This window comes from Passer montanus, unplaced genomic scaffold (genome assembly GCF_014805655.1).
Source record: "Passer montanus isolate IOZ18808 unplaced genomic scaffold, ASM1480565v1 scaffold12, whole genome shotgun sequence".
In the NCBI taxonomy this organism is placed as follows: Eukaryota; Metazoa; Chordata; class Aves; order Passeriformes; family Passeridae; genus Passer; species Passer montanus.
Window position 1 is genome coordinate 13,155,744 of NW_024358722.1, and position 13,834 is coordinate 13,169,577.

A 13,834-nucleotide genomic window follows, 5' to 3' on the forward strand; every position below is an offset into this window, starting at 1 on the left:
GTGTTCTTCTTTTCTTTTCCTTTCCTGTTGATCACAAGATGCTGACTTTGTGTCATTCACCCCTGTCAAATGAGTAAATGTGCAGTGCTTTAAAACCTCACCAGATGCACTCTGGGTTCAAAATAAAATGAGAATATCTTGAATGGAAGGGCATTATTCCCACTTGCATTTTGCACTGCTAATTAATTTATCCACAGAGCAATAGGCTATTTTTTGCCTTTTGCTTTTATTTATTCTGCAAACAGAACTTCTTTTGATTTCTGCACAGAGAAATCATACTGTTGGGAGTCATATTGCACTGGTGTAAGGCAGACAAGGATTTCATTCTAATGATTCTTGTTTTCTTTTCCCTATAAAACTGCAGTTGCCCCTTGATTTTATGATATCTACAATGGGTGAACTTTCTTCAGACATTGCCTGGCAAGACCTGACATAAGAGGCTTAAATGGTTCTGCCATAATGCCAAAAGTGAAAGAAGGTAAGGAGGGGATAGATTTACTGGAGGAAGCAAGAGCAACTCTCATTAGCACCATCTGGACACAGGAATATTTACAGCTCACTGTATCTTATAGTGAAAATATGGATACATTTGAAAGTGACTGTAAAGTTCAGATTCAAACTCAGCCCTAAACTCTCTCCAGATGAGGGGATTTAGAATTTGTTCAGTGCCTTATCTTGCATGAATGACTCCTTTCTGGGCCTGTCTTCCTTCTGTAATTATCACGGCATAGCTCAGCCAGTGAGGCAGGAAGGAAGGATAAAGGATATATCAGAGATAGGAATGCCCTTACTTCAGTAACTTACAGGTTATCCAAATCCTTGATATAATTTTAGGACACATCAAGCTAACCAGGTAAACCTCTTTCCCTGCTGGCATGATCCTCATTTGGGATGTCAGTGGGTTTAATACAGAATACATCAAGTTAGGGAGGTAGAAAATGAATTGAATTGCTTGAAATTTCCTCACCTTTCAGGAGTAACTCAGTAACTGGTTATCTGCAATGAAAACGACATCCATAATGAAATCATGGCTCTGTATACCAACCTGTGCATAGAAAAAGGTAAATTCCAGTGTTTAACTGCAAATCTCAGCAACTTTGTGCATTTTCTTACAAATAAATCAGCACAGAATGGTATTTACTTATGCAGCTAGCAGAGAGAAAACCCCTCCAAAGAAACTGGTGTATGTGCTTGCCAACAGAAAACCATGCCTATTGGGGTGCCATCTCCAGTATCATGAGCAAAAAAATACACCTAAATCTTAGACCTGAGGTAAACGTAGTCATAGAACTGCTAGTAAATCATTACTTCTTCATTACTAGCTGACACATGGCTGTGAAAACCTGAAAGTGCTGATCACTGAACTGCAGCAGTGGTGTTGTTTGGAGAATGATCCAGAGTGCCACAGCCAGCACAGCCTTCAGTTCTTGGTAAGGAATCCACACCTCCTAGCAGGAACAGATTATTCAAACTAATATTTTAATCCCCTTACAGCTTCTATATGCTTATCACTTATTATTTTTGCATCTGCTCTCCCAGAAAAACATTTGTTTACCATCTCAGGATACATTTTACAGAGCTTATGATGAAGACTATGAAGAGGAAGCAACTGCTTTCTGTACTTCTGACATGAGACAAAAGCCTCTGGAGTCAACACAGGAATTCCTCACTGCTTTGGTAAGTTTAGGATTAGACCATTTTCAACACAAGATTTATGTTTAAAAAAGACAATGGAAAACAGCCATGCGAAAATTTAGAAAATATGGTGGCTAAGAAACCATCTATCTTGGAAAAATAGTAAATTTAATATTAGAAATATTAAAAATAGATTTTTTTAAAAGGCAGGCATTCATTTTGTATACTTTGAGTAAGTTGTTATTATTATTATTATTATTATTATTATTATTATTATTATTACTATATATTATCATTACTTAACAAGAAATTCTTCTGTTTTCAGAGTTCACTTGCTCCTGCTGTTTATAGGAGCAGATTGCTGAGACCAGCAGTCCTCAGGTCATTTATCTCAGACAAACCAACCTCTCCCTGTCTGGCTGCTGTGCTGTCCTGAGTGATGTGGCCATGTAGAAGGCACTTCAATGTAGGACATCATGGCATTGTCTGGTGCTGGTTAGTTGATGACTCAGTACCATTTCCAGGGAAATAAGTTACAGAAAAACCCCATCTTTGTACCACGTACATATCCAGGTGAATCATGTTTTGGAGAGAGAGGATAAAGAAATCAACTGCACTCGAGCTCAAAATTAATCTGTAACCTTAAGAAAAAAGATCTCCATGCTACATGGCCTTGAGGAATTAGAAATTCTTTACAGCTTTGGGAAGAAAAATACAACTCAGTGTGAGAGGAAACAGTAAATGCAAGCTGAAACTAGTTCCCATTTTGTGGGAAAGTCTACCTTTTTGATATTGTTCCTGTTGTGAAACAGAATGAAATATCTTCCCAATTTTTCCTTGAACTTAAGTGCTAACAGAGAAAAAGTATTTAAGGTTAGCCCAAATACTTTGCTTTGACTTTGAAAATTTTAAAGTGTTTGAATTAAAATATATTTTGAAATTAAAATAAAAAATGTAACATCTCTAATTTGATCACATATTTTTTTTACATTTTTCTTGTAATCAGATTTCAATGAGTTAACATTTTCCATATAAAGTTTTCCTGAAAAGTTCCTGAAAGGCAAGGAAAATAACTGGGCACAAGTACCACAGAGTTTTTAAAATACATCCCACTGCAGCAGGTGGCTGCATGTACAGTAAGGCTTTGACTGAGCTGTTCTAACCTGCTCTCAGCACAGAGTTTCTTTACCTGCCATTGTTGCTCCGAATGTTTATTTAGGCCGCTGATCTGAAGGAAGGATCCTTGTGGTCCTGTGATGACACTCCTTTATATATCAATAGATGTCCACTGAGGGGAAAAAAAAAAAAAAAAAAAAAAAAAAAGGGTGACTTCAGTTGGCCCCCTGCAGATGGAGGAATCTGGAGATCAGAAGTTAGGTTTCCCATTTCAGTAACATGTTGTACTAACTTACAGTGGCTCTTCTGTTAGCTAAGAGCATCACCCAGCTTCCAGCATGGCTACAGCTGCAGGAAAGAGCTGGCAGCTAACACAGTAATGAGTAAGAGTCTATTGAGATTCACTCATTACTATTAATTTCCCCATTGCTTCCAACTGATTCAGGAGCGACTTATGGAAATTCTTCTTCTTCTGTCTTGCTGAAATCCAGCGCTGTTGCTGTCAAACCTGCCAACACGTGCAGCAATGCTACTGTGATAAAATAAGTCCAATTCTATCCCAATCTTGCTTTCCTAGGGAAGAACAGAACTCATTAAATAATTATCAACTGTGACAAGAAAGTAGCTGGCCAAACACTTGCTGCTAATCTAGGCATGACAGCAGGACTATACCTTTCAAAGCAGTAATTAGTTAGATGAACAACAACATAAGTACCAGACAATGACACGGAAAGGACTGTCCCTAAAGGACAGATCCATTATTCGTAGGGTTCAGTGTTTGTGTTATTTATGAATGTTATTTTGCAGTATAAAATTACATTTCTCCTCTGCTGCCTTTCTCTTTGTTTTCTGCACAGCTTATGGAAGAGGACAGAGAGAAAACCTGGAGCTGAAGCCATGAGAGAGCAGGTGGCAGAAGCTCTGCAAGACCTTCCTTGCATTCATGAAGTGAGGGTGAGTGGATAGATCTCAGAGTAACACCATCAGCCTGCAACCCCCACACTGTGTGGATAAGAAATCTGGTACTTGCACCCTGCCCTTGCTTTATGCTTGGAGTGACACTCACCCAGTATAGATTTGTAGATTAGATCTGGTGATGCTCATGACTTTCCTTTCTCAACAGGTCAGATTCTTAGGTGGTGTAAATTGGTGTAACACAATTGAAGCCAGTGGAATAATACAGATTTATCCTCAGCACACTCCAAAGCAGCAGTAAGTGCCAGAGGTGTTGTCCTACCAGCTAAAAAGAAATCAGAAGCCCACACTGCTACCATCAAATGTAGAAAGCAGGATTACAATTGCATGTAGAGTCAAAGCTGAAATAACACCCAGCCAAACTTGTTTTCAACGGGACTGTTCCAGTGCTTAAAGTTAAGTATACACATAAGTGTTTGCAGGATTAAAGCCTTGGTTTATAATGACAGAGCAAATCCAAATAGAGATGGATTAGCTGGCAGGGGGCAGGTGAGGTGGTCAAAGGCACATGCAGTTCATCATATGGCTCTGTAATTTACTACGCGATTATCACAACTACATATTTGGTGTGGGGATATAGATATACATGCACACATGTATACACAGAGCCAAACTTTGTTGGCACAGAGGCCCCACAGTCATTTCAAATTTAGACTCTGGGCTGCACTTGTTCCAGGACTGTGTCTATTGCCAACACACTGAAGCGCCTCAGGCTTCAGTCTGATTCTTTGTTTGCTTGCCCATTAAAGTTCTTATCCCACACTCCCTTTTGGCAGAAAATTTTGTTATTTCTGCTTTATGCTGGCCTAGGCCCTTCTCTTGCCTCTGTTCCTATTAACCTATAGCAGTGACAGCCAGGAGCAAACTGAAGCAGCTGGTTGGAGATGCTACTATCAGACTGCGAAACAGCTGTTGTGCAGAGGGGCCACCCTGAAAAACTTCTATTGCAGCATTGCTGGGCTGTAGTTTGGCCATTGCAGTTGGGGAATTGGGGAAAGAGAGCACTTTCATTTTCAGATATTTAATTGCTGAAAAATGTAGGGGTGTGTGCAGCATCTTTATTGGATGTCACACAGAAGTAATGCTTTCCAGGTATTTTTTGGCACTTTGCATCATTATCCTCTTACTGCCAGCATGGAATGGCCCCATGTTGCAACTCAGTGTGCAACTGACTTCCAATTTTTCTGTTTAAATTAATATTTACCAGTTGGTTATTTTTGGCAGACTTTTATTGATAGCACTGATTCAAAACAAATAGCCAAATTCTTCCCTTGGTTACAGCTTATGATATTTGGAGTTAACTCCACTTTTACCAATGCCACCAAGGGCAGCAATGGTCCTTTTCCTACCTTTTTGTAGCATGACCTTTGCTCTGTCCTTACCTTCAGATAAGAGTCAGGCTGCAGTTTGAATAAACTGGAAATAAGCTTGAGTAGAGCTCCAAAATGTATTGATTGGGCACTTCTCTAAGAGATTTAATAGTCCCTGTATCTTACCCTTCATCAACCAGTCACTTCAGAATACCATCGTGTATGTGCAGAAGAAACTCTTGCAGAAGCACTATAAACTAAACCTTTGCTATCAGCCAAAAAACATTAATTTCTGGAGTACTTTTTCATCCATCAAAAGTTAGGTGGATTAATCACTTCAGAATTTTATTTTAGTTATTTCTAAACTAAAGATGTAGCAGTCATTGACCAGGGCATAGGACCTACACTTGAACAGACCCAGAGCAAGTGAGGTACTCAAAGAAGCTGCACAGAATTTTCTGCATGTCCTGCTGTATGTTTGCCTCCTGAATCCAGGATGTTGATACGAGTAAAAATGTCAGCTATGTCTATAGAAAAGCTATAAAATGGCATGGCCATTTTGTGGCCTGTGTAGTTGGCACGTGGGCCCAAGAGCTGTCGCATTGGGCTCACATTAAGAGCTGTGCTTCAAACCACATTCCTGTTTGTCATCTCAAGGGTGGGAAACTGCCGAAAGAACAAAGTCAGCCACCAAGGCTGCCAAGCTAAGTTTGCTGTGACATTGATAAATATTCAAGCCAATGTCTTTCAAATGTTATTGTGAATCACCTTTCCCTCCTTCCTTCCCCTGCTTCAGTCATCTTGCTGGCTCAGAATATTCACCTTTGTCTCAGACCTCAGCTGCCTTCACTTTATTGCATATGATTGCTATTGTCTTTGTCTCTTTTATCCGCTTCACTGTGTCTCATTTTCCTAAAGTATCTGGCACCCACTTTTTCATAACACTGTTCCTTTGTTTCAGGAAAACATAATTTCAGGAGGCAGCAGAAATACAGCTCCAAAGGCCACAGGGTGACATCCTCTCTCACCTGATCTTTATTCATATCAGGGTTTAATGGTACTTTTTTTTCCACTTCTCAAGCACCCTGCAACACCCTTCCTCCCTGACAGGAAGGCACATTTTAATTCTCATAAAAATGCTTTCCTACCAATCTTCTGTTCTTCAGAAGTTTCAGAGACCTCTCTGTTAAATGCTGGTTTCCTCATGTGGATGGACCTGTTGACCTGGTTGTGGTTTATTACTGTTATGACTTTTTTTTTTTCCTTCTTAGATTTGGAAGAACTTAGACCCTTTTGTCATTTCCAATTCCTGTCTTCCCAAATTCTGTTTTGAATACTCTGGTAGGAACAATTGGTAATTCTAAATATCGGACCTGTTTGACTTTCTAAAAGTAATATTTTTAACATAATACCACTAATCTTGTGTTTGTGGCTCATACATAATCAACCTGCCATGGATATCATCAACAACACCAAAAAAAAAAAAAAGTTTCTCTCATTTCTACCAAGTCAGGCAAGGATGCTGTTATGCTGTCCTTTATGTACACTTTCTTAGCTCCCTAGTGCACTAAAAAAGGGCCCTCAGTCCATTGAAATAATACAAAACCTCAGTTGCTGATGGTAGTGGTATGTGATTTCCTGTGTACGTTTTACACCAGAAGGTACAGTGCCTATTGTACGTCCCCATTTAGAACTCAAACACAATGGCTCATGCAGCTGCATGGTGACCTGCCAACAAAGTTTAAGACAGCATAGACTTCCACATGAATCTGCAGATTAATGAGACAGAGAACTATCTTCTTTTTTCCCCACAAAAGGCTACTCGTGCATTCAGAATGTGCTGCAGACTAAAACCAAAGTTCAGCTCGCCACAGGAGTAGAGAGAGAAGAAACATGCACAGGATACACTCAGAAACAGTCCAGCCCTTGTGGAAAACTCCTGTGGTATTTAACACAAAACGATAACGATTTCTACAGGTTTTTTTTTTTCTTTCCCCTACCATCCTATAGCTCAGATACCTCTTCTATTAAATTCTATACAATGGCTCAAAAAACTTCATATAAAAGATATAATGCTCCATAGGTTTTAGAGTAATTTTATAGTGTTCTGTTACATTTCTATAGGACCCCCTTGTTTCTATTCCAATTATGTTATCCAGAACTTTTCATAAAAGGCCTATCTTATAACAGGCCCTTTCCCTCTCTTTATGTTTTCCTTTAACAAAATGTGTGGAGAGATATACATTACAAGGTGTGTTTCTTACAACTCCATTATTTTAGGCATATTAAATTCCCATACATGGCAAAGATATTATTTGTCTTTTGTCTAGGAAGCTTAGTAAATTAGTGAGAAAACTGTCAAAGCCCGACAAATATAAATTTACAACTGCCTTCTTGTCGTGATTACTCCAATGAAGCAACACTGGTGTGGAAGAGGGAGAAAAACATGAGCTTTCAATCTTTTTTTCCTATAATTTTGAAGTAAAGCCCAAACTATAAACACTTACAGAAACCTTTCTTAGCAACTGTCCTCTCAGGACTTTATGTTAAAAGGTGAAACAAGTAGAGCAAGGGTTAATTTATCACCCAGAGGAAAGTCTTAAGGAACTGTTTGGCACATCACAGTCCTAAAATGATCATGCAATTCTTACATATCTTTTGGAATACATTGGTTTTGTCTTAAGTGTTAATTCATTTCCATTTCCAAAATAATTTTCATTATTTTTAGGCTGCTTAATATTTGCCAGTGGACAAAGACTGCAGGTACTTCAACGGTGATCTGATACCTTTATAATCTGAAGGTGCTAATCCACTGTGGAAAGATAGCTCAGAATATTTTTTGAGCTAATAATTAGAGGCCAGATTATTCCAAAATGGACTGGAGAAACTACAGCAATATAAATAGATTTTTTCATTCAAAAGGTCACCAAGTTAACTGTGTTATAACAACACTGGATTCACTAGTCCCTGTTTGGCATGGCCATGACTCCAGACATGAAATTGTCTTCACATTGTTTGGAGGAAAAAGGAACACAAGATATTCCATATGGTTTTATGATGAGCAATATAAATTACAGTGACTAAAAAGATGTTGTCTAAGAAATAAGTTTCATTACTCACTTTTTGCATTTACAGATTTAGTGATTAAAATATGCAATTCCACATCTATGAAGACAAATGCTGGCTACATTAAGACATGTATAGAAGACTAAAAGTTAAGGTAATTGAACCAATGAAGGTCACATGGTCTATTATTTTTTTCTCTTTCATAAATTTCACAGAGTAACTGTGTTTTGATCTCAGAGAGGCAGGAGAGGGAAGCTTAAAGCAAAGTGACAAGATTTAGCTTATCAATTTGTGACAACTATTTTTACTCACTGATTTTTGACACAAGGATACCCTTGCCAGCTTTTATAGCTTGAAGAGAAGGGACCCCAGAAAGATTTGATAAAATAAGAATATCTTTAAAAAGGACATGTAGAAAATATAAAAGTAAGACCAATCCTCCTTGAATTGATTAACTTCATTTATTAAACAAAAATTTTGTGTCAGTTTTGACTCACCAAGAGCTTATTTTGTTCATAAGAATGCCTTTGATGGTATAAAAAGGCTTCTGAATACATGAATCACAATTCAATACCATCCAAAGCATCATCAGATGTCATAAAAAGGGATAAGTTCAAATTCCCTAAGTGTTAATGTGGATTGTGCATCCACTTATTTTTATTATGAAATCTTTATTTCATTCCTGAGATGAATATATTATGTCTTACTGCTTTTATGATTGTTTCAATTAATCTAGTTCCTGCATACATTTCAGAACTTTTCATTTTTTATGTAACTCCCTTGAGAAGCAGCTTTGCTTTCTTTCTTTTTCTCATTTTCTTTCTTTTCCCTCTTTAAGAAAGTTTTGTCTCTGTGGATTTTCTCTGAAGATGTTTTAACTGATGAGCTGTGATTTCAACACTGTTTCCCAGACTGACTGAGCAGTCGAGTCTCATCCTCTTTGTGTGTTTGCTGAAGTTGGTACTGTGGTCCAGCTGCACACAGTTATCAGCTCTCAGTATTGCAATCCCAATGCATCTCCTGTTCTCTGTCTTTCTTTTGTTCCTTAAGATATTTCTTGAAGTATGGAGAAGCCCTACTCCCCTTCTAGCACTGGAGGAAAAGTGTGATATTAATATTTGGGAATGCAGATTTCTGTTCCTAGTTTTCTAGTATTTGAAAAAATCCTGACTTTTTTAACACAGTCGTTTTGTGTGACAGAATATATGATTGATGCATTTGTCCATTAATTGCTGGTCTTATTTATTATTATTTTGATGAAATAGAGTAGAATAACATGTAAATACATCCACGAAGTTCAGTGAGGCCAAGAGCAAGACCCTGCACATGGGTCAGGTTGATCCCAAGCACAAGTACAAGCTGGGGGATGAAGGGATTGACAGCAGTCCTTCAGAGGACAGGGGGTGTTGGTGGGTGAGAAGCTCAACACAACCTGACAATGCACCCTGGCAGCCCAGAAAGCCAGCTGTGTACTGGGCTGCATCAAAGCAATGTGGGCAGCAGGTCCAGGGAGGTGATTGCTCTGGTGATACCCCACCTGAGGTGTTATATCCATCCCCCAACAGAGGAAGGACATTGATCTGCTGTAATGAGTCCACAATGATTCCAGGGCTGGAGCACCTCTGTTATGCAAAGACAGACTGAGAGAGTTGGGGTTGTTCATCTTGGAGAAAGGGAAGTTCCAGCGAGACCTTACAGAAGGCTTGTGGATCGAAAGGGACCTATAGAGAGATGGAGAGCAACTTTGTATAAGTGTAGGTAGAGATAGGACACTATCTCTACCAACAGATTGGGATTCTCCAAATTGCTTTCTTAAAGACATCTGATCAATCCAGATGGTCAGTCATATCTGCCATACTGGTCCCTTTACATGCTTGGGCCCTGAAGTTCATTTACCCTCTGCAGTCTACGTTCTCCAACTGCATATGTAGATTCTGACAACTCCAAGTCCCACACAGCCTTTCTTTCTCATCCCATTGAGAGGCTTGTCAGTGATATAAACCTGCAAGGCAGTCACACTTAGATAAAATTCTTATAGTTTTATCACTGTTATTATTATTGCTATTGCCATTCTCTTAACCCTGAAAGCCTGAATAGGCACTGACAATGGACAAGGGAGATGTGTTTATCTAAAATGTACTTGTCTGTATCTAAAATACTTTCACAGCACAATTCTCCATAGTGCTGAGTACCTGAAATCCCTGATCAGTTCACACTTATTCTGTCTCCATTATGGATCATTCCAAGAGCATCCCCAAAAGAGTGCAGTGGCCGTGTTACAGATGGTTTGCTCCAGAAAGCATTCCCAAAGGCAACACGGACAAGACTGCACCATATTATCTCACAACAGGCAGCCTGTCAAGTATTCCCAGTGCCACATCCCTCAGAGAACTCTGCCCCATGAAACCAACATCACAGGGACTGCAGCTTCAGGGACATGTTATTCCACAATCATTGAGCAAACACCACAAATTAAGAGCGCTCTCCATGGGCAAAAGGCTCACTAGCCCAGGCCCAGAGCAAAACTCCCAAGCCTTGACCACATTTTTTTTTCTCCCATCTGCTTAGTGGAAGCCACAAAAGCTAAATGACCACCAAAATTTTTTTTTTTTCTTGTAATGAAAATTCTCAAAGCCATGGATTGTAGTAAAAATACTCTATATTTGACTTAATTTTCAAATGCACTCTGGTGCATTTCTCCCACCTAATGCGGAGGTGGGAGAGCACCACATTTCTGTATAAACACACCTGGAAGCCTCCCAGCTGCTGCTGGCGTGATACTTCTCACCACAGTGTCCCTCTAGAAATATTTAGTACTCTGCTGGACCAAGTTTCATCTTTCAAGAAACAGAAGTACCTGTCATCTGATGATGGATGGTGGCTCTTGTCTCAGCAAAATCTGGGTGTTCTCTGCTTCTGTCCATGAAGAAAAGCAAGCACAGAAGGAAAAGCAAAAAAGGTAGTTGACAGGGAAAACACGTGTGGACATGAATTAGCCTGCTGAAAGACAGCCTCCTCAGACAACAGGGAATCATACCCTGAAAGAGGGAGCTGGTATACTTTAAGAAGGCTGTTTGGTTTCCCAAATCCATCCACTCAATGCCTTTTTTTTTTTTCATTCATGAGATTAAACCAGGATAGTAAGGGAAGAAGGTAAGAACAATATTAGTTACAGTTCTCCCTCCTTCCTGCTGTTATTTCATTTTGTTGGAGAAGAGATTAGAAGGACGAGTAGTGGTCTGCAGCAAAAAGGAACAGAAAGGAAAATTATGACACACAGGACACTGAAGATTAAGATACTTTAATATATCCAGCAAGGAAGAAAAAAAAGGAGTATGTGAAGTACATGATGCACAGAAGAAATCCCAGCAATGGAATTTGCCAGGAACTAGATGAAGGTGGTAAAATCATTAATAATGAAGAAAGCCATATTCAATAAATATGTCTCCTTGATTTGGAAAAAGCAGGATAACAGCAGTATCATATCAGGCAGCCACAGCCTTTTTCAGTCCATTAGTAACCAAATCAGATGTTAAATATCTATTTGTGATAAAAACCTGTAATTCATCAGGCTCAGATAACTTGCACCTGAGGAGTCTCAAATAGTTGGTGGAGGACATTCTTCCTTCCACATGTTAATTTTTAATGGGTCTTGAAATAACACAGAAATTCCAGAAGACTGGAAGAAGACTGATGTTTTGCCAGTATTCAGCAAGGACAAACATGACGACCTTGGTAAATACAAGCCAGTGAACCTAACTTCAAACTGGAGAGGAGGTGAGGGGGGAGCAAAACAATAGAATATGGGATTCAACTGATAAAGAATGAAAGGACAGGAAGTAATTAATGCCAGTCAGCATGGTTTTATGGAAAATAGGTCTTGTCAGACAAACCTGATTAGATTACAAATTTGGTTAAAAAGGTAACTGCCTCAGTGTAATATACTGAGACATTTGTAAAGCATTTGATTTAATTTTGCAAAACATTCTGATTTAAAAAAAAATAAATGTACAGCCCTGGTGAAATATGCCCTAGCAGAACAATGCTTTTATTAAGCAGCAAATCTCAAAAATGTTTTATCTCTGGGAAGTCATCACTGAATATAGATATTTTTAGCATGGCTGGGAAAGGGTCAGTCTTAGGCATAGCATTTGAACATTTTTGTAGCTAAGTATAAATTACTGTTGATTGTACTGCTAATGCAATCTATGCAATAACAAATAGAAAAGTAACCAATATGCACATAAACCTTATGTTACATCTTTATACAGTATTGGAGTGGCTACTGAAATACTTCACATTTTCAGTGATCATATGTTTCACAATGCTGAAAAAAGCCCCAGAGGTTTAAAGCTGCAAAACTCATTGTTAGAGCTGAAGAAAATGCCTTACTGTGAGAACTTTATAGAATGTGGAGATATTGCTTGGTTGCAGTGAGTAAATAGCTCCATCAGCAGAAAAGCAGCTCACATACTTTTCTTTTTCAGCACCCCCAGTGTGCTTGGAAAAAAGAGTTAGGCAGTCTTAGGGCCCAGGTCACCCTGAAGGGCTTCTGTTTCCATATCAGTAGCAGGATAGGTTAAATACAGCCTGGTGGCAATGGGGTGTCCCTCATGTCAGGAGGAGTGCCTGACCTACTACACACGGCAGCACTCGTGTAGGTCGTCTGCATCTGTGAAAGCTCCAAGATTTTTCTCTTGCTTGTAATCCCTCTCCAAGTAAAAGGGCAAGAAAAAATGACCCTGGATAATTCAGAAAGTGTCCTGGCCAATTATCCTAGGGAGCCTCAAGGAGTTATCAGAGGATCAAAGACCCTTCTCTAGTCTTCAACTCAGAAAAGTTGCAGCTAGACAACAAAAGGAGAGGCAGGGGAAGAATGTGACAACTTAATGATGCTACAGTAGCACCGGGTAAGATCCTCAACTTGAGCAAGCAGGTGCCACTCCTTCAAAGTCAGTGGAGAGATGCTAATTTACACCAATGGAGAATCTGACATAATATGTTTTTTTATTTGCTTGAGTCCTGCCGTGGCTCCATAAGCAAAGGTTAATGCAGGTCTGCCAGGGGCAGGCTGGAGTTAACGCAGAAAGGCAGTTGTGAGGTTGCTGATTCTGATAAAAGCAAATAGTGAACTGCAAGCATCTGAGTGTTGAGTGTCACATTCACACCTAACTGCTGCCCTTGCCTGTTCCCCACAGTCATCCAGCTCTGTCATCATGATATGTTCCTGAAACCACATTTGTGCTGCTGTCACTTTTTGTCTTTGGAAATTTGTGTACAGGCTTTCTATAATGATATACTAAAAATTCTTGTAAACTTCAAATGAGTGGATTACAATATGTTTAACCCAGAAAAATAATTTCCATATATTAGGCAGAAACTTGAGTCTTTACTTCTTCTAATTCTGCACTTGCAGTAGGGATGTTAATACTGATAAAAAATATAGGAGGTGCCTGATAGGTGAGGGCAGTGAGGAGTTTGTTCTTTTAATGAAAAAAAAAAATTAGGAACCTCATTCTAGATCTCTGTGCCTTTAATGTCACAATGTCTCTGAAGAGAAGTCAGACATCTCCATAGGGTTGCCCATCTTCTCCACTTCCACCAGTCCTCTTTGACTGGGAACAAACTAGTTCTGACTATCAACAGAACCATGGCATCTCTAGAGTATTTTTGTTTGTGTTTCAGTAGTGGGCAATGTCAGCACTGTCAACATGTCAACAATTAGTGGCACA